The following is a 23,202-nucleotide window of genomic DNA, read 5'->3' on the forward strand; positions in this document are numbered from 1 at the left end:
GTCTCGTCGGGCAGCACCGCCCACAACACCCGCTTGGCGCCACGAGCGCTGGCGCCCCTTCCTGGAAGTGTCCAAGGCCACTACGCCTCGCTGGGCTCGCGCCCCCGGGGCCTCCCGTCTCCGCCGCTGCTCCGACGGCCCTTCTCCCGGAGCTCGGACTCCTGGGTCGGCCCGCCTGAGGTCACCTCTGGGCGCTCCGTGAGGCTCATTTCCCCTTTGGAACAAGATGGCTCAAGTTCTGCAGGAAAAAGAACAAGCTGAGGTCTAGAGTTCATTTAGTCTTTGCTTATTGAGCATCTCCTGGGTGCCAGCACTGTTCTAGGCGCTCAGAATAGGGTGGTGAACAAGGTGGACAAAGTCCCCTGCCCTCAGGAAGCTTACATTGGGGGGGGGGGGCAACACACAAACACCGAAGAGTAAGTTATAATAGTTTAGGTGGTAAATGTATAGAAAAAAAATAAAGCAAGGAAATGGGGGTGGGTGATGCAGAGGCTGCAATCTTATTATTAGAATGCTCTGGGCAGGGGTTTTTGGTCTGTTTTGTTCAATGTGTTCATTTACGGTTCACCAGCGTCTGACACATAGTAGGCTGGCCAGCATGTGATAAGTTTTTTTTTTTTCCTAGAGATTAGCCCTGGGCTAACTACTGCCAATCCTCCTCTTTTTGCTGAGGAAGACTAGCCTTGAGCTAACATCCGTGCCCATCTTCCTCTACTTTATCTGTGAGATGCCTACCACAGCATGAGTGTGAAGCAGTGCCATGTCCTCACCTGGGATCCGAACAGGGGAACCCCCGGGCCGCAGAGCCTCCGACCGTGCACACAACCACTGCGCCACTGGGCAGGCCCCAATGTTTTTTTGAATGAGTGAATGAAAGCTCAAAGCAAGTGTTTACTGTGCGCCTGTGAAGTGCGAGGCTGAAGGATTCCAGGAAATGGTAACCTTCATGGACTCTTACATTTTAGTGGGGAGAACAGACAATAAACAAACAAATAAGGTAAGTTTACACTTTCTGAATTGGTCACATCTGAGCTGAGACGTGAGCCAGCAATGCGAAGAGCCAGGGACCTGCTTTCCAGAGGGGAAGGGAACAGCAGATGCAAAGACCCTGAAGCAGCGGTATCTGGCTGTTGGAGCATTAGGAGGCCAACTTAGCTGCGAAATAGCGGAGGGCAGAGGTAGAGTACTGGGCTAGGAGCTGTCCCCTAGGATCTGAGCTCCAGGACGGCAGGGACTTTACTGTCAGTTTCGCAATTCTACCTTCAGCATCTAGAACATCGCTTGGCACATACTCGGGACTCATTAAATATTTGTTGAATGAATAAGTGTGGGAGAGACAGAAATGAGTGAAGCTCATAATTATCCCAGAGTCAAGTCACAAGCATGTGGCATTCCAGGTCAGTGATTTGAAATTTAACTCTTGTCACCAGTAGAGAGCGCCCCTCCATTCACCCACATTATGGGAAAAAACTGAAGGCCCCTCCTCCCAAAAGTCTCTAGGATTCCCCCAGAGGCCTTTCTCTGTGTTTTTATGAAGAATAGGGAACTTGGAATTTGAAATCTAACCCCACTGGGCTTGTTTCTTTGGTGGCACTTGTAACTCCTTCCACTTACCATCTGTGTCCTAGCTCAAATATCACCTCTAAAGAGACCTTCCCTCTCTGTCTAAAGTTGCCCCCATTTCATGCTCTATCAGCTCACCCTGTTTTATTTCCTTTATAGTTCTGATCACTACAGTATCTGAAATCACCTAGTTTATTTATGTATTGACCTGTTTGTGCATGTCTTGAGAGCAAAGTTCATGTCTGTTTAAATCACTTCGCTATCACCCCAGGGCCTTACACAGGGTCTGGCTCACTGGGGACTCCCAAGAGAAACATGGGCAAGGAATAAAATAATGAAATGTCTTTGGTTCCGAGAAATCCCAGCTCAGAATTGGGTACACACAACATCTGAAAGCTAGTGGGGCCTGACGGAGGCCAGCAGGTTTGGAAGAGGGGGAGGCTGGAAGCTGGAAGGAGAGATTTGCTGATTTGGAAGGAACAATAGGATCTGGGCGTGGCAACTCAGCAGGGGGCTTTGGGGCGGGGATGGGGCCAGGTTTCCTTTCTCCAGGGCCTGCACCATGCCGTTCCCCTCTCCTGTTTCTCTGCCGTTTGAATCCCACCATCCGCACTGAGCAGAAAAAATAAAAATGCTCTCCAGACTTGAGGGGAAGGCATCCGGGTGGCAACCCCTGCTTCCTGCCCTGGAGTCCTAGTGCCCTGCAGGGCCGGGGGCTAGGAACTCTCCCCACCCTCGTTAGAGCAGCTGGGACCGTGAGATGCACCAACCTCGTCCCAAACGCCTATTTAGCAGAGAAACTGAGGCCCCAGAGAGAAAACATCCTGCCAAAGGACACCAAACAAGCCAGCGGAGAATCAGGACTGGAACCCAGGCTGCCCAACCCCGCAGCGCCTCCAAGCGCTGTGTGTGGCTCCCCCTAGTGGCTAGGAAGGTTTGCTCTCCGCCTTTGGGGGTTTATACCCGAAAAGGCCAGAGAGAATTTTTCAACCCACTCTGCGCATGAGAGTATAGAGATCCAGCTGAAAGTGATGCTGCATCCCGCGCCCACCACCGTGGCCAGGAGGCACAGCCCAGGGCTGACCAAAGATGACATGAGCTGCCCGGGAAGGTGGAAGCAAGCGCCCCATCACATGGGGTATAAAAATAAACAACAGGTAGTACTTAGCAATGACCGGCACTATTCTAAGCCCTTTGTTATTAAACAAGTTATATATTTACTATATATTATATTAAAGATATTGAATAGTTTCATTGTTTATTATTTTGTTATATTGACTATATTATATTGAACTCAGGAATTCCTTACAAGGACCGATGGTATTATCATCATCTTACAGGTGAGAACAATGTACAGAGAGCCAGTAAGTGGGAGTACAGGACATTAAACCCACTTGAGTCCCCAGAGTCTGCTGCTTAACCGGAGTCCCCGCTGCCCCTGCATCAGAATGAACCTCCAGAGGCATTTTGTGGGTTTTTTTCTGGTTTTTTTTTGAGAGATATTTTGTTAAAATGCAAATTACTAAAACCCATTCAAGCAGTTTACTTTTAGCAAGTTCTTTGGGTGAAGTTTGAGAACCACTGAACCAGATGAGCTTTAGTTTTTGAGTACTTTGAGTCTTTTTTTTTAAGATTTTATTTTTCCTTTTTCTTCCCAAAGCCCCAGGCTACATAGTTGTGTATTTTTAGTCCTGGGTCCTTCTACTTGTGGCATGTGGGATGCCTCAGCATGGCCTGATGAGCGGTGCCATGTCCATGCCCTGGATCCGAACCGGCGAAACCGTGGGCCGCCAAAGTGGAGTGCGCAAACTTAACCACTCTGCCACCATGGGCCGGCCCCTGCTTTTAGTCTCTTTATAGTGGTTAAGGTTGGCTGTCCCCCTTGGCTACTCAGCTGCAGTTTGACCTCAGGCAAATTACTTAACCTCTCTGAGCCCCCAATCCTCTTAGCAAAAATGGAGATATTACAAATACCTGTTCATGGACCCTGAAGTTAGACAGCCAGTCACCTCCCCCAGGCAGATTTTGAGGAGGGACAAATTTGATGCCCAGCTGAAGAGGAACCCCCTTACCTCTTCCTGCCCAATAAGCCCTCAAAGAATCCCCCAGTTTCATTTCAGTTTAAAAAGCAAGTACTGGGGGCCGGCCCGGTGGCACAGCAGTTAGGTTCACACATTCTGCTTCGGCAGCCCTTTCGCCAGTTCTGATCCTGGGTGTGGATATACACACTGCTTGGCAAGCCATGCTGTGGTAGGTGTCCCACATATAAAGTAGAGGAAGATGGGCATGGATGTTAGCTCAGGGCTAGTCTTCCTCAGCAAAAAGAGGAGGATCGATCGGCAGCAGATGTTAGCTCAGGGTTAATCTTCCTCAAAAAAAAAAAGTGAGTACTTTGTCAGAGCCCATCATGGTTGCTTGCCTCTGTCTGCTTCCTCCCCCATCTGTGCCTCCCCCTTGACTGCTCTAAGACTTGAAACTCCTGTTAGTGATAATAAAAAGAGCCACCAGTTCGTGAGCTCGTGCCTTTACAGAACAGTGCTAATATACCTCTGGTAATGGGAAGCTCACTCCTTCCAGAAGCCATGCGTTTCTGTACCAGGTTATTTCTTTTTTTTTAAAGATTTTATTTTTCCTTTTTCTCCCCAAAGCCCCATGCTACATAGTTATGTATTTTTAGTTGTGGGTCCTTCTAGTTGTGGCATGTGGGACGCCGCCTCAGCATGGCTTGATGAGCAGTGCCATGTCCGCACCCAGGATCCAAACCGGTGAAACCCTGGGCCGCCGAAGTGGAGCGCTTGAACTTAACCACTTGGCCACGGGGCCGGCCCCCGGTACCGGTTATTTCTAACAGTTCAATAGGTGTCCTTCTATGGAGCTGACACAGGCCTCCCTGTGACTGTATGTATTACCCAGAATGTGTGAAATCCCTCTGCCGCTCAGCCCTGGTGCGAACACCACAAGACATATGGAAGGCAGCTTTAGTGAATGATCCAGAAGGTTTTCAGAGTCAAAGAATTGGGTGAAGGAAGCTGGAAACAAAGTTAGGTATTGTCAGGGCACCGGTTGCAAAATTCAGAATTAGCATTTGTGGACTCTGCTGTTGATCTCTGAATGACTCTGTGGCCTGGAGCTCAGAGACCATGTCCAGGGGAGCCCCTGCCTGCCTCCTGCTCCCCACTTCCTAGGCTTGGAGGCTCTCTCTTACCCCTCCTGCCCCGGTCAGAAGCCACTGCCAGGTCCATGTGTTTGTGCCTATGCCTTTTATGGCTTAGTGCTTTTTGTGTCCTGGCTCAGAAATCATTGCCAACCCCAAGGTCATGAAGATATTCACCTATGTTTTAAAACTCTATAACATAGATTTTTAAAAAAACTTTAGAGTTTTTGCTTGTATGTTTAGGAGTCTGATCCATCTCAAACAGATTTTTGAGTGAAGGGAGGTTTCCCCATTGAAATGCATGAAGATTTTTGTCAAGAATCAAGAGACTCTACACACAAGGGTCTGTTTCTGGCCTCTCTATTCTATTCCATTGCTCTCTTTGTTCTTATGCCAATACTCACTGTCTTGATGACTCTAGCTTTAAAATAAGTCTTGAAGTCAAGTAAACTAAGTCTTTCAGCTTTGTTCTCCTTTTCAAAATTGATTTGGCTATATGAGGTGCGTTACATCTCTCAATATATTTTGGAGTAAAATGGGATAAATTTTGTCAGTGCATACATGATTTAGGAATCATTGCATCTCTTAAAGGGCCAGTGTATCAGCAAGAGTAAACATCTTCCTGGAAGGGGAGCCGGCCCCGTGGCTGAGTGGTTAAGTTCGAGCGCTCCGCTGCGTCAGCCCAGGGTTTCACCGGATAGAATCCTGGGTGCGGACATGGGGCCACTCATCAAGCCATGCTGAGGTGGCATCCTACATGCCACAACTAGAAATACACAACTATGTATCGGGGGGCTTTGGGAAGAAAAAGGAAAAGTAAAATCTTTAAAAAAAACCAACATCTTCCTGGAAGATCTAGCATCCTCCTTAGCAAAACAGGACCAAGTAGGCTATACTGTAGAGACTGAGCACCTGACATCGGGGAGAAGGACTGTTACAGGTTGAACTGTGTCCCCCCAAAAAGATATATTGGAGTCCTAACCCCTAGTACCTCAGAATGTGACCTTATTTGGAGATAGGGTCTTTATAGAGGTAATCGAGTTAAAATGAGAACATTACGGTGGGTTCTAATCCAATATGACTGGTGTCCTTATAAAACAGGGAAATTTGGACACACAGACATGCCCAGAGGGAAGACGATGTACAGAGACTCAGGGAGAAGATGGCCATTAGGCCAAGGGATGCCTGAGGCTACAGAAGTTAGGAGAGAGGACTAGAACAGATCCTTCCCATAGAGCCTTCAGCGGGGCATGGCCTTGCTGACACCTTTTTTTTTTTTTTTGAGGAAGATTTGCCCTGAGCTAACATCTGCTGCCAATCCTCCTCTTTTTTGCTAAGGAAGATTGGCCCTGAGCTAACATCCGTGTCCGTCTTCCTCTACTTTATACGTGGGATGCCTACCACAGCATGGCTTGCCAAGCGGTGCCATGTCGGCACCCAGGATCTGAACCCCTGAACCCCGGGCCGCCAAAGCGGAATGTGCAAACGTAACTGCTGCGCCACTGGGCCAGTCCCCCTGCCTACACCTTGATTTCAGACTTCTGGCCTCCAGAACTTTGAGACAATAAATTTCTGTTGTTCTCAGTCACTTAGTTTGTGGTACTTTGTTACAGCAGCCTGAGGAAACCCTGGAGTGAGTCCAGGTGGTGTCTTTCGCCAGCCAAAGAAGTTGAGTTGTTTTTTTTTTTAAAGATTTTATTGTTCCTTTTTCTCCCACAGCCCCCCAGTACATAGCTGTGTATTTTTAGTTCTGGGTCCTTCTGCTTGTGCTATGTGGGATGCCACCTCAGCATGGCCTGATGAGCGGTGCCATGTCCGCACCCAGGGTTTGAACTGGCAAAACCCTGGGCCGCCAAAGCGGAGCGTGCAAACTTAACCACTCGGCCACGGGGCCAGCCCCAAGAAGTTGAGTTCTAATGGGCTTATCAGGGGCTGCACTTGTGCTTAAGAGTCAGCAGAGATTAGAAAGGGACACCAACTTTGGAGCTAGGATGCCTGGATTTAAATCCCAGCTTTGTCAATTTATAACTGTGCCACTTTGGGCAAGCAACCCAACCTCTCTGAGCCCCATCTGTTAAATGGGAATAGTAATAGGAGTTGGCAGAAAGGGTTGTTATGAGTGTTCCACGAAATAGCATTTGTTTGGCAATTAGCACAATGCTCAGTAAATGGCGGTTACTATTTTCCCTCTTGTAGGATGTGCCACGCTCAATGAAAGGGGACTGTCTCATTCCAAATCTAATGAATTGGCTAATCTGTGAGTGTTTATGAAAGGCAGAATATCAATGAGAATCCAACCAGGAAAAACAGATACCAGAATAGTGGAACTTTGACAGAGAATCGCTTCACAGGGAGTGGAAGAACTATGGAAGAAGGCAAATAGGGGAGGGTGAAGCATCTACAGATTAACAACGGCAGGAGGGCCAGTACCACCCCTGCGGCTGGAGGGACTGAGGGGGGAGGTGGTGTTTCTGGTACTGAGGAAGAACTGAAGTCACCCAATAAAAGCTGGACCCACAGTGGGGCTGTCTGGCGGGAGGTAGAGACGCAGGACATGCAGCTGCTGCTGGAGGCAGAGAGAGGGGGAGAAATACTCTGGCTTCTCCCTTCCTCCCGCCCACCAGGCTCCTAATACTGCCTCCCATTGGTCTATCTGTGCAAGAAGCCAGTTGATTGGCAGTCTCCAGGGGCTGGCCTTCGTGTGATACAGAGCAAAGCAAAGGAAGGGCAAGGAATGGGTTTGAGGGCTAACAAGCCCAGGCTCAACACTGGAGAGTGAGGGTTACATTTAATCTCCCTGAGCCTCAGATTCCCCATCTAGAAAATGGGGACGATGATGTCTATGAGTCCATATGCATAGAACAGTTGAGTGCATAAAACAAGATGACACATGTAAGCAGTTTAACCCAGTGCCTGGCTGTAGCAGGGAATACCCTGTAAATGTGAATGAACGATCTGGTTAGCTGTTTTCTTCTCAGAGGAGGGAAGACAGAGCCTGGGAATGAACTCAAGGTGCAGGAGCAGTGCTGGTGCTAGTGATATTTTTATCTCGCAGACGTGCCCATCTGTCCTCTCTCCGTTCTAAGCTGGTGACTCTGTCAGTCTCCTTTTAGAAATCCTGAGTCAGGGCTGACCGAACCAAGTTCAGGGTAGCTGGGAGTTCAGTCTTCACGCTCCTTCAAGAGGGTTTCAAATCCACTCGATTTTTCGTTGGTGCCTCTGCCTGCAACTGCTGCCAATTTCCCTTGCCTCTCCCAGCCCGGGGCTGAGCCGTTTCCAGGATCTCTCTTTGTATAATTAAAAAGAAAAATAGAACAGCCGATGTTGCCAAACATGTATTTAAAGTGACACCCTGAGTTCAGGGAGTGAAAAATAAAAACGTTTAAGGTTTAGATTAGAAGTCTCCATGCTCAGCTGTCTCCTGACCCTGGGATTTCTCCTCAGCCCAGCTGCCTTTAATCCCCTGCCCTGGCTTGTAAAAAAGTCTTTTAGACTGAGGGCATTTATTTCCCAAAGAACTGTTCCAGCCTAATCACATGAAAATGCCCAGCATCCCAGGAGCAGCCTGTCAAGTGCAGTGTGGGTCTGTGAGGCCCTAGGAAGGTGGGGAAAGTGGGGTGCTGATGAGTCCTTGCTTTCCTTCACTGTGCCCTTCTACCACCACATCTAATGCATCAGAAAACCCAGTTGACTATAGCCCTTAACGTTTTCTTAAAATCTGAGCCCTTCTTTCCAGCGTCACTTCCGTCTTATCCAGGCTGCCATCATTGCTCTCCCAGAGGTCTACAGTAACCTGCTCCTTGGTGTTTCCACTTCTCTCATGATCCTCCTAAAGCCATTCTGTATCAGCAACCAGAAAAATCCTTTCTTCTAAAACATAAATCAGATCCTGTCCCTTCTCTGGTTATATTAGTTTCCCATTGCTGCTGTAACAAATTACCACAAATTCAGTAGCTTAAAACAATACAAATTTATTCTCTTATAGTTCTTGCGGTCAGAAGTCAAAAATGAGGGCCAGCCCGGTGGTGCAGCAGTTAAGTTCACATGTTCCGCATCGGAGGCCAGGGTTCGCTGGGTCGGATCCTGGGTGTGGACATGGCACCGCTTGTCAAGCCATGCTGTGGTAGGCATCCCACATATAAAGTAGAGGAAGATGGGCACAGACGTTAGTTCAGGGCCAGTCTTCCTCAGCAAAAAGAGGAGGATTGGCGGCAGATGTTAGCTCAGGGCTAATCTTCCTCCAAAAAAAAAAAGAATCATAAGGGGCTAAGATGAAGGTGATGGCAGGGCTGGTTCCTTCTGGAAGCTCTAAGGGGAAATCCATTCCTTGCCTCTTTCAGTTTCTAGTGGCTGCCTGTAGTCCTTGGCTTGTGGCCCCTTCCTCCTTCTTCAGAACGCATCAGTGTAGTCTCTGCTTCCATCATCACATCTCTTTTCTCTCTGACCCTCCTGTCTACCTCTTATAAGGACCCTTGTAATTACAGTGGGCACATCTGGATAATTCAGGATAATCTCTGCATCTCAAGATCCTTGACTTGATGGCATCTACAAAGCCCCTCCTGCCATATACGGTAAGATATTCAAAAGTTCCAGGAATTAGGACATGGACATCTTTGGAGGGGTCATTATTCAGCCTACCTGATTGCTTAAAGCCCTCCAATGGCTTTGCATCTGAGTTAGAATAAAACCCAAGCTCCTCACCCCAGATAAGAGTGCCTTATTTGACCTAGCCCTTCCCATCTCTCCAACCCCATGCTTTCCCGCCCTCCCCTTAGCATAGGAGCCCGCTTGCTTCTCACTGTTCTTCCCACCGGCCAAGTCCATTCTTGCCTCAAGGCCTCTGCTCATGCTGCTCCCTCTGCCTGAGTGCTCTTTCCCCAGATCATCACATGGCTCACCGGTTCTTCCCTTTTAGACTTTAGCTCAAATGTCACCTTCTCAGAGGTCTTTCCCTGAGTAATCCGTCTCACTCACCATCCCTGCAGTCTTTCATATCATCTGGGTTACTTAATGTCAACATAAACACTTATTGTCACCTGCTTTTTGTTTTTTCAAAAATAAATTTTATTTATTTATTTATTTTTCAGGAAGATTGGCCCTAAGCTAACATCTGTGGCCAATCTTCCTCTTTTTTTCTCTTCCTCAAAGCCCCCCAGCACATAGTTGTATATCCTAGTTGTAGGTCATTCTAGTTCTTCTATGTGGGACCCTGCCACAGCATGGCTTGATGAGTGATGTGTAGGTCTGTGCCCAGGATCTGAACTGGTGAACCCTGGGCTGCTGAAGCAGAGTGTGCAAACTTAACCACTATGTCACCAGGCTGGCCCTGTAGCTGTTTTTTTAAAATTTGTTTCCTTATTTATTGTTTTTCTCCCCCACTAGAACGTGAGCAAATGAGAGAGAAAAAATATTCCTTGCTGTGTTCACTGCTGCATCCCCAGGACTGGCAGATCCCTGGTAGACACAGCAGACCCTTGAGAAATGCTTGTTGAATGGGTGGATGGATGGATGATGGTCTGGACATCCAATTTGGTCTCTGGGCTTCAGTGACCAGGATTCAGACTCAGCATGGAGGTAGGTCACAAAGGCAGGAGGGTGCAACATTTAATGAGTGCTTCCTGTATGCCAGGCCCTGTGCTAGTCCTTCCTTTATGTAATTCACCATATTGAACACCTACTGTGTGCCAGGTCTGTTATTTATTCATGTGTTATTTATTCAATTTAAGGAGCATTTATTGAGTGCCTACTGAATGCTAGGCAATGTACATTTATCAAGCATCTACTACACACCAGCTGTCCCAAATCAGCGCCTGGGTCAGAGTAGTTCAATAAATGCCTGAATGAATGAATGCCCTCAAAGAGCCCCCAGTCTTCCTGCCAAAATATGCTGTAAATAAATGACTGCAACACACAACGATAAGGCTATAATGTGGGTGTGTTCAGACTGCAGAGGGTTCCCCTTATCACTTCGTACTGCCAGGTACCTTTCCCAGAGTCTTATCTTCTTACTTGGGAACCAGCTCTTTGAAGGTCAGGTAGACTCGCTCCTCACTCACCTGCCTGTCCATCCCCTGGGCGCCCAGGAAGGACCTTGCCTGTAGCGTGTGCTCGGTCAGTGCCTGTTGTCTGATTACTTCGGCCTCTCCCACTGGCAGTGGTTCCTTCGCTCATACACCAGGCAAGAGGGCAGTGGCTTGGCCCTAACGCAGATGCTGCTGGCAGGGAGCTGGGAGCCTCTGACACGCTGCCCACCCTCCCATTTGGCCTGACTTTTCCAGCTATAAGTGGAGGATTTGATTCTCCCTCCTTGGTGTAACCCCTTGCCTGGACTTCTATATAATCTATTCTTGTAAAAATTCAGGCGATGCATGGAGATTGTTAAAGACTCAAACCCTCACTGTAGTCACAAGGCTTTGTCTGATCTGACACTTTCCTTCTCTCTTCTTCCTCCTCATCCTCCTTCTCCTTTTTTGTAAATTGTGGTAAAATATACATAACATAAAATCTACCATTTTAACCATTTTAAAGTGTACAGTTCTGTGGCATTAAATGCATTCACACTGTTAGGCAACCATTACCACCATCTTCCCTTGCTTTTTAATAATTAAAAAATTGACTCATTTACTCATTATCTTTTAGTGGGGTCTCATATTTAATGATCAATTCATTTAGAACATTTATAAAGATAATTTTAATAATGGCCCATTATTTTGGTATGAAATGGTTAATATAGAGTTTGTCATAGTAAAAGTTAGTCATTAAATTACTTTTTGGAGTTATTTACTGTCATGCAAAGTAACAAAGATTGTGCCAACATGAGCAAGTATAAAAACAAAAAATATTATGCAGTCCTAAGCTTGAAAAGCAGGAAATAAACACACACATGTGTATATCATATATATATATATATAACATGTATATGGTTTAAAAAATAATAATATATTATTATCATTACCAATTTACAAAACAAAATTTTGCCAGTTTCATAGTGGCATTATTCACAATAGCCAAAAGGTAGAAACAACCCAAATGTCCATCAGCAGATAATGGATAAACAAATGTGCTATACACATACCATGGAATATTATTTAGCCTAAAAAAGGAAGAAATTTCTGACATCTGCTACAATACGGATGAAACTTGAAGACATTATGCTAAGTGAAATAAGTCAGACACAAAAGGACAAATATGGTTTGATTGCTCTCATATGAAATACCTGGAATAGTTAAATTCACAGAAACAGAAAATAGACTGGTGGTTGCCAGGGGCTGTGTGGAGGGGGAATTTCGGGGAGTTATTTTTTAATGGGTACAGAGTTTCTGTTTGAGATTGTTATGGGCTGAATGTTTGTGTCCCCCCGAAATTAAAACTTGAAGTCCTAACCCCCAATGTCATGGTATTTGGAGGTGGAGCCTTTGGGAGGTAATTAGGTTTAGATTAGGTCACGAGAGTGGGACCCTCACAACGGGATTAGTGCCCTTGTAAGAAGAGGAAGAGAGAGATCTCTCGCTCCATGCACACACACCGAGGAGAGGCCGTGTGAGCACACAGGGAGAGAGCGGCTGTCTACAAACCAAGGAGTGGGCCCTTACTAGCAACTGAATCTGCTGGCATCTTGATCTTGGACTTCTAGCCTCCATAACTGTGAGAAATAAATGTCTGTTCTTTAAGCCACCCAGTCTATGGTATTTTGTTATAGTTGCCCAAGCTGACTAAGGGATGATGAAAAAGTTCTAGAGATGATGGTTGCACAACAGTGTGAATGTGGCTTAATGCCACCGAGCTGGACACTTAAAAATGGTTAAAATGATAAATCCTATGTGATATACATCTTGCCACAATTTAAAAAACAAACAGTGCTTGCTTCAGCAGTACATATAATAAAATTGGAATGACACAGAGGTTAGCTTGGCCCCTGAGCAAGGATGACAGCTGAAGTTGTGAAGTGTTCCATATTTGACAAAAAGAACAGCAACAACAAAACCCCCAACATTATCAGCATCTTTCTTTGAAATTCTCCATGGCCTCATCCCAATCTCTCCTTCTAATCCCCCAGAAGTAACTATTGGCTTTGGTTTTAGATTTATCCCTTACTGTTCCATTGCTTTTCTATGTATATAACTGTTTGCTTTGGCCTGTTTTTGCACTCTAACTTTACTGTGTGCCTGCTTCTGCGACTTGCCTTTCAGCTCAACATTTTTTGGTCAGTCATCCATGTGGATGCATGGAGCTATAGGTCATTCTTTTTCACCACTGTATAGTATTCTGCTTTACAATGTAGATATTGTGGGCCTCTTCAGATCCTCTCAGCCTTCTCTTCTCGGGTACTCTCCCTTGGTCACTTGTTCCATCCTGACTGTTACTATGGTGACTGGTTCTTCGTGGGCTCTGACCAACTGGCCTCCAGCTGGGGCTTCTCTGTGTGGCTGAGGTACACAACATTGAGGGGCCTCCTAGGTGCTCACATGTGGGTAGTCCTGAAGTAGGAGGGAGTTTATACCCTGTGGGGCAAAGCTTTGACCAGGTGCCAATAGATAATTGTTCTCTTTTCTTCCTCTGCCTAGAACTGTCCTAAGATGGCATGGTAAATGTGGCCTCTCTTTGGTACCCTCATATTCACTGAACCTCTGTCCCTGCCCCATTCCCTCTTTTCCTCACTCCTGCTTCCTTGAGACTGTACTCCCCAATAAATTAGTACCGCACAAATTTTTGATTCAGGCTCTGCTTTTTGAGGAACCCAAGAGAGACACATTTTGCAATTTGTCTGCTCTCCCGTTAATGAACATTTGAGTCGTTTCAAGTTTTTTGAGACGGCACAGACTGTGGCTGGGGCTAACATCCTCGTTCACACCTCCTGGTGCACTTGTGTCTGTTTCTCTAGAATGTTCCTAGCAGCTGAACTGCTGGATCATAGGTTACACGCTCCTTCAGCTTTACTAAATATTGCCCAATTAGTTCCCAAAGTGCCTACTTATTTTTCAGGTTCATTTCCTCTCTACCCCCACCCTCATCTCCCTATTTCAGATCATAGGGGCCTTCTTTCAGCTCCCTTAGCACATGTGCTCCCCTATCACGGAGGCTTTGCATCTGCTATTTTTTCTGCTGAGAACGCTTCCCCCACACCAGCCTGGCTAAGGCCTCCTCTCTCCTCAGAGCTCAGCTCTCTACCCTACTTGGAACAGCTCCCTTGACTTCCTCCTCAACCCCAGATCAGGTCGACCCCTCCACGCCCACCCATATAAGACCTCATAGCCCCATTTACCTCTCCGTTGTGATCAGTTGCAATGTCATCAGTTGCAATGTACCATCTCTCTGTGCAACTACTGGTACAAAGCATGTCAACTGTCCCAAGTTTCACTAGCCTGAAAGCAGTAACCACCATGTTTGTTTAAGCTCACCACCATATCTTCAGCGCCCAACATTGGTGTCTGGCACATAGTAGGCAATTGTTTTTATTGATCTAATAGCTGGTCTATGTTGTCACTCATATTCGAGTTCAGTGTGTAATTTTTCCAGCATGTTTTAACATTAATTAGCATCTACTGGTGACCAAGATCATGACAATATAAACACAATCCCTTTCCTTGAGAAACTCACAGATAAAGGTCAATTAATATTGAGCTCGCTGGACCCTGACATATTTTAAGTGCTTAGCAACTGTTTGATTCAGAAGTCACCTCTAGCCTGAGTATTACTATTACTGGAATGAGTAATGATGGTCATTGTTTACTGAGCAATTATTATGTGCCCAGCATTCTACTAAGAGCTTTACATTTCCCATCTCCTCCTATCATCGCACCCTACCAGGGAGGTACTGTTATTACCTCCACCTTACAGCTGCAGAAAGGTGAAGTCACTCAGTCCAGGTCCCACAGTTTGTGAACAGTGCAGACAGGATGGGATTTCTCAGCCAGAGCTCCCAACCTCCTATCATGATGCTAAATTTCTCCTGACCCAGTTGCACTGTTTTCAGTTAGATTCTAGAGACTGAGTTCTTAATCACAATGGTAATCAATGATATTTACCTTGGGGGCCAGCCCCGTGGCCGAGTGGTTAAGTTCACGTGCTCCACTTTGGTGGCCCAGGGTTTCACCGGTTTGGATCCTGGGTGCGGACATGGCACCACTCATCAGGCCATGCTGAGGCGGTGTCCCACATGCCACAGCTAGAAGGACCCACAACTAAAAATATACAACTATGTACCTGGGGGCTTTGGGGAGAAAAAGGAAAAAATAAAATCTTTAAAAAAAATATTTACCTTTATTTGGTGCTTATCAAATACTAATCACTTTACATTCATCCATTAATCTATTTGACAAATATGTACTGAGAACCTACTATGTGTCAAGCTCTGTTTGAGGGGCTAGAGGTACAGAGGTGGACAAAACACCTTATAGGAGGAGAAAAAAATAACCAAAACAAATAAGTGAAATACATGATAGATGGTGATCAGTGAAAATGAAAGCAGAAGAGAGAAATATGGAGTGTGAAGACTGGGGTTTCAGTGACCTCATTTCATCCTCCCAACAATCTGGTTTTCCCACTGTACAAATAATAATGAGATTCAGAGAGGTGAAGTCACTCCCCACACTGCTCATAGGCTGAGAAGTCAGGACTGACGACCCCATCCTGCCAATCGCTTTTTGCTGTGCCTCTACCCAGCGCCTAGAATTGTGGTGAACTCAAAAGGAAATCAAACTTTCTCCAAGAACTTAACATCTGGCAGGGGAGTAAATTGACCCAGGTGAGCAGAGGACTCACAATGCAGTACTGATGTGTTGATACCCTGCCCAGGGCAGACATTAAGAGTGATCGCCTAGGGGAGATGCGGATGCTGAGGCTGGAGTCACAGTTCAGGCTGACGAATCGATTACGGAGATCAGGAGCAGAAGAGGCAAGCCGCCTAGGTCATTCCGGGACTGTTGGTGACTCTGAGGCCCACCAGTCCCTGCCCTGCCCCCACAGCTGGCTCTGCACCCCGCCCCCTTCCACCCTCCGGTCTCCAGCCTCCAGGCCATCAAGTAGGGAGCCTGAAAGAGGCTGGCGACGGAGCGATTAGTCCTGACCCTGCCTTGGGGAAGCCACACTCGCTTGCAAATATTGGCCTCCCCTTCCCCCAACACAGCATCGCCAGCTTGAGGGGCCTCCCAGACAGGGGGTTCTGGGGCCATGACGCGGAGTGCACGTTTGCAGGCCTCAGCTGAGGGCGATGACAGCTGGTCCCCTGTTCCCAGGTGGCCTCGTGAAGGGGAGGCGGAGACGCAGTCTGGAATACAGGGAAGGAGAGCCTGGGCTTCGGAGATAGAAAGGTGTAGAGCACCCCCTCCCGCAGGCACACCACCTTGTCTGTTGCACTTCAAGAGGGCCTCTTAGAACCTTTGTGTCTTCTTCAAAGAGGTACATTTTAAGGTTTGTTTTTCAAGCTGAAAATAGACATATTTTGGTGTTTGAGGAATTCATTCAACATTCGTTGAGTATATTTTATGAACCAGGCCCTCAGGGGCTGAGGATAAGCAGTGAACAAGCCCAAGGTCAGTCTTTCAGGGACTTTTCCTTTTAATGAGAGAGACAGACATTAGACTGTTAACACATGAGGATTTTATTATAATTCTGAGAAGTGTTCTGAATGAGAAAGGGTTTTGTGCTAGGGTTGGACAAACTCACCTGCTCTCAAGGGGCGATCTCAGAGATTTCTCTCTCCAGGCTGGGAATCAGAGCCAACTGCCCTCCGCATTTCAGAACATCTTAGCCTCCCCAGGGCAAAAGGCCTGTCCTTTGCCGTGAATAGCTGCTGTGGAGTGAAGAGGAGGGTTTCCTAGAAAGGCCGCTCTGTGTATCAATCTAGGAGGCACTCAATAAATAACTGGTGAATTAATGTCATTCCAAGGAGGGTTAAAAAGTCACGGGCTCCATCTGCAAAGGGTGCTATAATATGGCTAGCCAGGAAAAGAGAAAAATCTCAGCACTGTTATTCCTAGATTCTGGACGGGTGAGGAATCTGGGGACTGGGGGAGGCACGGTTGGGGTGCTGGGCTTCCACTCCACACATACTCTTGGAGCAGGTCGCTGGCCCTGTGCTAGGTAGGATGCAAATCAATGAATGAGACAGCAGGGTCCCTGCCCTCCCAGGGCTCACAGTTTGGTGAGAGCAGAGGCCACAGCGAGGTAATGTGATCAGCATTAGGAGGGGGGCAGGAAAGAGAAGATATCTAAGCGATTCCAGGAGGATAAGTAAGAGATACAGAGAGGGTGCTCTGGGTGAAGGGATCAGCATATGCAAAGGCATAGGGGAGAGAAAGCAGGTTTATTCAAAGAACTCAAAATAGTTGAGCGTGTTCAGACTTTGAAGGAGACTGGGTGGGGAGACAAAGGATGTGGGAGAGAAAAGCAGAGCTCTTCCACCCATCTTAGGCAGCCTTCCCCTTGGGGGAAAACTACATTTCCCCAAACCACAACTAGTTAGGGTTATGAAGTCCACGAGGTCAACTTTGTTTGAATGAAGACACACCATTTACCAACCGCCCTGTTGTAGCACATTGGCTTGGTCGGTCCTCACATCACTCTTACATGTTTGATATTATGGCCCCTACTTTACAGATGGGATAGCTGAGGCTCAGTTTGGGCACCTTGTCCAACGTCACATAGCTCACTATATTTGGGAATTTAGAATGTTCCTGTATGTAAATGCGTCTGTTCTAGCCGTTCCTTTCACATGAGGTAATGCATGTAAAAGCTTTTTTGTAATAGAGCCATGTAAACATAAGGCATGATTATTCCTTTTGCTGGACTTTGGCTCCATCCAGTTGAGCCTGCAGCATTCAGGGAACCCAGGAAGGGGCAATAGGGAAAGCCCAAAGGCCCAATGGCCTCTCTTAAAATTGTCCCGTATCTATTCTTGTTCCCTCTCTGGGGCACCTCCAGATATTATCTTCTGCCAAATAGTTTGTTTCTCAGAAGTTGCAAGTCGTGGGAGGTTAAAAAAAAATCAGCAGCATCAACAGCTACAAAACCCCTGCAGCAGCCTGAACACAAAGAGTCTGAATTTTTGAACAAAAGGCAGGGTGAGACCCGAAAGTAAATGCTGACACATCCTCTCTCCAGCTGTGAACTGGGGGTCTGAGGGCTGCTGCAAAGGTCATCTGTGTCTACATCTTTGGGCAGGAAATGCAATTCAATCCTCTTGGTGACTGATGGCTCTGCAAGATTAATGGGATAGTCTCCTACGCTGGTCTCTGTTCTGACGGTACAGAAAGTAAAGCCGACTTCTCTCCTCCCCTCTCCTCTTACTAAGCAAGGGCAGCTGATCCCCCATTTGAAAAGTTCAAAACTTTTCTCCAGGAAATTTGTCCCCTGGTGTTCTTTTGATGGGTGAAACTCTGCCTTCTGGGCTGAGATCCAAAGGTGGCACTTCAAGGTCTGGGGACCTTTCTAGGCTTTTTGTCTGTTCCTACTTCATCTTTCAAAAGAAAATTAATATAAAGGGCATGATTGTCCCTGAAAGGGTTAACTGCCAGCCCTGCTGTCCGGCCCTTGGGGCTTGGCAACCAATGACAATTTTGCATGATGAAGTAATGCTTGCATTTTGATTTCCATTGGTTCACACACTTGTCCATCAATCCAAAGATGCAAGTTTTGAAAGTATCTTTGAACTTTTATGACTCTCTTCCTGGCATTAACCCCTTAATTAACTCACCTGTTATTTCCAAGTTTCCTTCCAATCCTCCCACAGGAAGAGGACATTAGAAAATGCAGAACTCTGGATAGAAACTGAAGTCTTCCCCACATGACCAAAGCCAGTGTCAGGCTGTATGTGACTCTGCTCTTTCTCACTCTGATGCTTCAATCTCCAAGGGACTGAGGAGTGAAAAAAAAGGAAAAGGTCATGGGGAAGAGCAATCACTTTAACAGCAATAGTGTGGTCTGCTGTCCCCCAAAGAATTTTTTTAATTGCAAAAGTAATACAAAATATGGCAAAACTCTGGGGTTTGGCAAAGCTAGGTACTGGATACAAAGTCCTTGCTATGTTTCTTCGTTATATTTATTTTCTATGCCTCTATGTTTGAAATATTTGATAAATTTAAAAGGGCACAATGGTTGTTAAAAATGCAAATAATATATAAATATAGTCTTTATATAACCCCCTCAAAATGTTCTGCCCCCCTCAGAAGTGATCCAACAGCAGTGTGCTGCTCCGTTCCAGCGTTCTGGGGGCATATCTATACAACATGACCTGTATAAAGTTCAGCATAAATGGGATCATAATATATACATTTCTGTGAACTCCTTTTTGTTTCTTAAGCAATCTTGAACTTTTCCTGCCTCACAACATTCAGATTTACGTCATCTTTAAATAATATTTTAGAAGGAGGCAGTTCTACGGAAAGTATATGGAAAGAGCTCCAAGTTCATAGTAAGTTAAAAAAGAAGAGGTGGAACGGTGTGTCTACTTGTATGGCACAGTGAGAAAAGGAAATATGTAGACGTTTGCAAATACATAAACTGTTTCTGGCAGGATACCCAAGAGACTGGTTAGCACGTTTTCTGGGGATGGGAGTGTGGAAGGGAGAAACTGGGTGGGTGGGGATGGGGGAGAAAGACAACGCGATTTTAAAACAATTTTAAAATTGTGGCATATTTCATCAGGACGATGGAATCTGTAAACTATTTAAGGACGCTTTACAGAATTACACTCAGGTGCCCACCATCTAGGTCCAGAATCAGAAAAGCACCGTACCTCTCGCTGTTCCCCTCCTGTCCTCCAGGTAAGTCTTTTCTTGTATTTTGTGTTGATCGCTCTCTTGTTTTTATTTACCACTTATGTATCTATACCTAAACAATATTTGATTTAGATTTGCCTGATTTTGAACCTTAAAAGCTCAAAAAAGATGACTCAAATGGAATTCATATTTGAGTAGGTAATACACGTACATAGTGCAGATTCAAAAGGTACCATAGCATATAAAATGAAATTAGGTCTATAAGGTCCCAAATCAGGCAACTTGAATGCATACATGTGGCAAAAATTTCACCTTGTACCAAACAATAGGTTTTCTTCTCTTCTCCTCATTTTTTTTGTTTTCCAAAGAAAGAAAATTCTGCGTATATAGAAGAATATAGTAGATAGAGATATATCCCCTTTGGTTTACATAAGTGGAAATCATTCCACATGAGTATATATAGAGCTCCCTAACTCTTTTTAGTGATTTGATAATAGCATTTCATTGAGCAGACAAATGGTCCAAGAATTATTTAATCAGTTTCCCAACTTTTAGATTGATTTTCAGTCTTTCTCTATTGCAAACCGAGCTACAATGGATTGCATCTTTGTGTTTGAGTTGATCAGTAGGATATATGTCAGGAAGTGGTCATCCATTTCTCAGGCTTCCTGCCCGATGGCCAATGATCTGTCCTTGAGAAGTTTATGTGTCAGATATGGGCAGGTGGGACAATCCATACCCGACTGGCATCCCCAGGTGCCTACAGTGTCATGCTCTTGGCAGGCACTCTCAGAGCGAGTGGTTTAAGGGCTAACACTTCAGACATTCACACTGTTCCAGATGGCCCCTTCTTGGAAACCTTTGTAGATCTCTCTGGCCCCCTTCCCCCACCTCATCATTCCAATACTTCATTTTCTCTAGGACCCTTCGTTCATTCCACAAATGTTTCCAGAAGGTTGATTATAGGGACTCAGTGCCAAATCAGACTGTGATGTATACACAGCCTGGTAGGTGAGTTAAGACAAATTCTGGAAAACACTCTAAGGTTGCGCTGTCCAAAAAGATAGACACTAGCTACATATAGTTATTTAAATTTAATTAAAATTAAATATAATTTAACATTCAGTTCCTTAATCCCACTACCCACATTTCAAGCGCTTAATAGCCACATGCGGCTAGAGGCTGCTACTGTATTGGACAGCGAAGACATAGAACATTTCTACCACGTTCTATGGGACAGCCCTGTGGGGAGGCCTAGTGGTCAAGCCTGCAGGCTCAAGATACCTACAAGCCCTGGGTTCAAATCCTGTCTCTGCTATTTCACAGCTGTAAAATTTGAGCAAGTAACTTGACCGCTCTTTGAGCCTCAGCTATAAAAGTGGGGAGTTACAGACCCTCCCTCATAGTGCCTTGATGAGGATTCACAGAGACAGCAAACGTGAGTGGTTTTGCTCGAAGACACAGTTAGCTCTCAAAAATGAGGAGCTATTATAATTATATATGAATCAGATAAGAGATTCAGTTTCTAACAGTTCAAAAATCTTGGATTCTGGACTCTGGGGTTCCATCCAGAATCAGCCCTTCCTAACTCCCTTGGGAAGCGGTTGGTCTGTCCACTCCCTGCCCTGCCTGGAGTACAATCCGAGCTGGTTCTTGTATCCTCTTGGTCTTAGAGCACAGAGCTAGCTGCTCAATCAACCTTTGATAAATTAAGAAATGAATGAATGGGGCCAACACAGCCAGGATTTGACTGGGCCTGTTGTAAGAATGAGAAGGAGGGTCCAGGAAGTCATTATTATTATGTTTCAAATACAACTGGCCTGGTCTTTTTTGCAAGAAAAAATACCTCTCTTGGAGAAGCACCTTAAGCTTCCCTCCCCTCTCTCCTCTACCGTCTGTTCCTCTGGGACAATTAGCCAACACTGGGAGCTTAAGGGTCTTGGCCCTTCCCCCTTTGGCCCAAAATAACCTCCTCCCCCACTTTGAGCAAATGCCTGAAATTCTTTCAACAGAGGACAAAGCCTTTCATCTGCCAATTACTGATAAAGGGAAAATGCAAATATCGCTGGGGAAGGTGATCCATCAAGGGCCCAACATTTATTGAGTGACCACTTAGGACCAGGCGGCAGGGTAGGCATTCTGGGGGAGTCAAAGGGGAATAAACCCCCGGCTGGCCCATTCTTCTCTCTGGTCTGTGGTTTCCTCACGGTTTGTAAAGGGAGGGATTAAATTAGGTGACTACTCAACCCCTTCCCACTCTGACAGGCCAGGAACTCCCCATCCGGGTGATATATGGACTTAGCTGTTTTTACACTAAGGTGCCTGCCATGGGATCTTTTCCTGACACCAGCTTTTGGGGACACCATGAGGCCACATGGGGAAAAAGAAGGGTCTTTGGGAGGAAAGGAGAATTAAGACCAAGCGTGCTATTTCACAGTTTTGCTTATTCCACTTTACTCATTTTTCAAGATGCTCCAGCCCACAAGCCCTCCTTTGAACACATTTATTTCATTATGTGGGAGCAGTGAAGGTGGTCAATATCCAAAAAGCATGTGATAACAGAGCCAGGCTCCAGTTTGAGCCCCAGCAGCCCCACTTACAATCTGTGTGATCTTGGGTGAGTGGCTTTGCCTTTCTGAGTCCCAGTTTCCTCATTTGCAAAATGAGTAATAACAAGACTATTTCCCTTCAAGGGTTCTTGTGAGAAAGAGAGAAGCGAGTAAAATGGTCCCTGGTTCTTGACAGAGGCTGAAGGCAAAACTCTTCTCACTCCCACTGAGCCCACGAGGGCAATTTCAATTTGGGAACACAATTTTGATGTTTGCCTGCCTCATCCTTACTTAAAAATTTTTTTACAGCTAGTAGACTTAGATTAAAACAAACTTCAAAGAGTAGTCTTTGGGTGCGTGGGGTGGGGGAAGGAATACAGAAAGACGGGACAGGAAACTTTAAGGTGAGCGGGGGGGAAGCCGTCTCTCAGGGTGACCAATATGGAGCTGATGTTTTACATCTGATCTCTGCTGGGGAAGCCACTTCCTCCCCACATTTCTGATCGCTGTGTTGACATGGGGACGATATGAGGGCAGAGCAATCATCCAGATTCATAACTTCTCCAGGCCTCGGTTTCCCCATCTGCAAAATGACCTGCTCCAACTATCCCACAGGGTTAATGGGAGAAACAAAAATACAAGCATGGGAATTACTTTGGCAAAGCCTGCTGCGAGCATCCACCACAATCCTTCAGGAAGCCCTGCTGCCATGTCAGCGCAGCGTGATCTTTACCCCCGAGATCAGGCCTACATGGGCTGGAGGTATGTTTAAGGCCAGCTTTTCTCACAACCACAGTCGATTTGGCTGTTGTTCAGGATGGAATTACAGGACAACTCATTTAGGACTCCAGTTTTGGGGGTGGTCACAGCGAACTAGTTATGTGGACACGGAAGCACACTCAGATCTAACGATACTTCATATGTGTACAGAGGATGCCAATACCTCCGCCAAGAAGCTCTATAGGATTAACCAAGGGCGCCCAAAATTCCCCGCGCCCCATCCCAGAGCGCCTTGCACCTTTCCACCGACTTTTCTCCTATAAACGGCCAATAAGGGCTTACCCTCCTCCTGTTTGCCAGCTGCGTTAGGAGGCGCCAGATCCGATTCTCTCGGTAGTTCACTCCTGAGCATCTATTTCCTCCTCTTGGCGAGCGCAGGGACCTTTAAAAAATGTCCAATTTCTGTTCCAGGGCTCGTCGCCTAGTAAAGGACTCCACA

The 23,202-nt window shown here is 46.1% G+C and overlaps 2 long non-coding RNA genes and 1 other non-coding gene across 6 annotated transcripts; 2 read left to right on the top strand and 1 right to left on the bottom strand.

Moving 5' to 3' along the window:
• Window positions 1-13: 13 nt before the first annotated feature.
• Window positions 14-14,736, top strand: LOC139045917 (uncharacterized). Its single transcript, XR_011505322.1, has 3 exons — window positions 14-262; window positions 626-997; window positions 9,202-14,736. It is a non-coding gene; the product is annotated as an uncharacterized lncRNA (long non-coding RNA).
• On the bottom strand, window positions 992-23,185 carry LOC106842295 (uncharacterized). 4 transcript variants are annotated; one of them, XR_011505319.1, is made up of 5 exons: window positions 23,046-23,185; window positions 18,411-18,571; window positions 15,479-16,508; window positions 14,743-14,927; window positions 992-8,004 (listed from the first exon to the last, which is right to left on the bottom strand). It is a non-coding gene; the product is annotated as an uncharacterized lncRNA (long non-coding RNA). The 4 variants fall into 4 exon arrangements; XR_011505318.1 differs by lacking the exon at window positions 992-8,004 and adding an exon at window positions 8,029-8,835; XR_011505321.1 differs by lacking the exons at window positions 992-8,004; window positions 14,743-14,927 and having other exon boundaries at window positions 14,934-16,140; window positions 16,382-16,508.
• Window positions 12,574-12,677, top strand: LOC123288490 (U6 spliceosomal RNA). Its single transcript, XR_006532190.1, has one exon. It is a non-coding gene; the product is annotated as a U6 spliceosomal RNA (small nuclear RNA).
• Window positions 23,186-23,202: the final 17 nt, after the last annotated feature.

Source organism: Equus asinus, chromosome 8 (assembly GCF_041296235.1).
Source record: "Equus asinus isolate D_3611 breed Donkey chromosome 8, EquAss-T2T_v2, whole genome shotgun sequence".
NCBI classification, from domain to species: Eukaryota; Metazoa; Chordata; class Mammalia; order Perissodactyla; family Equidae; genus Equus; species Equus asinus.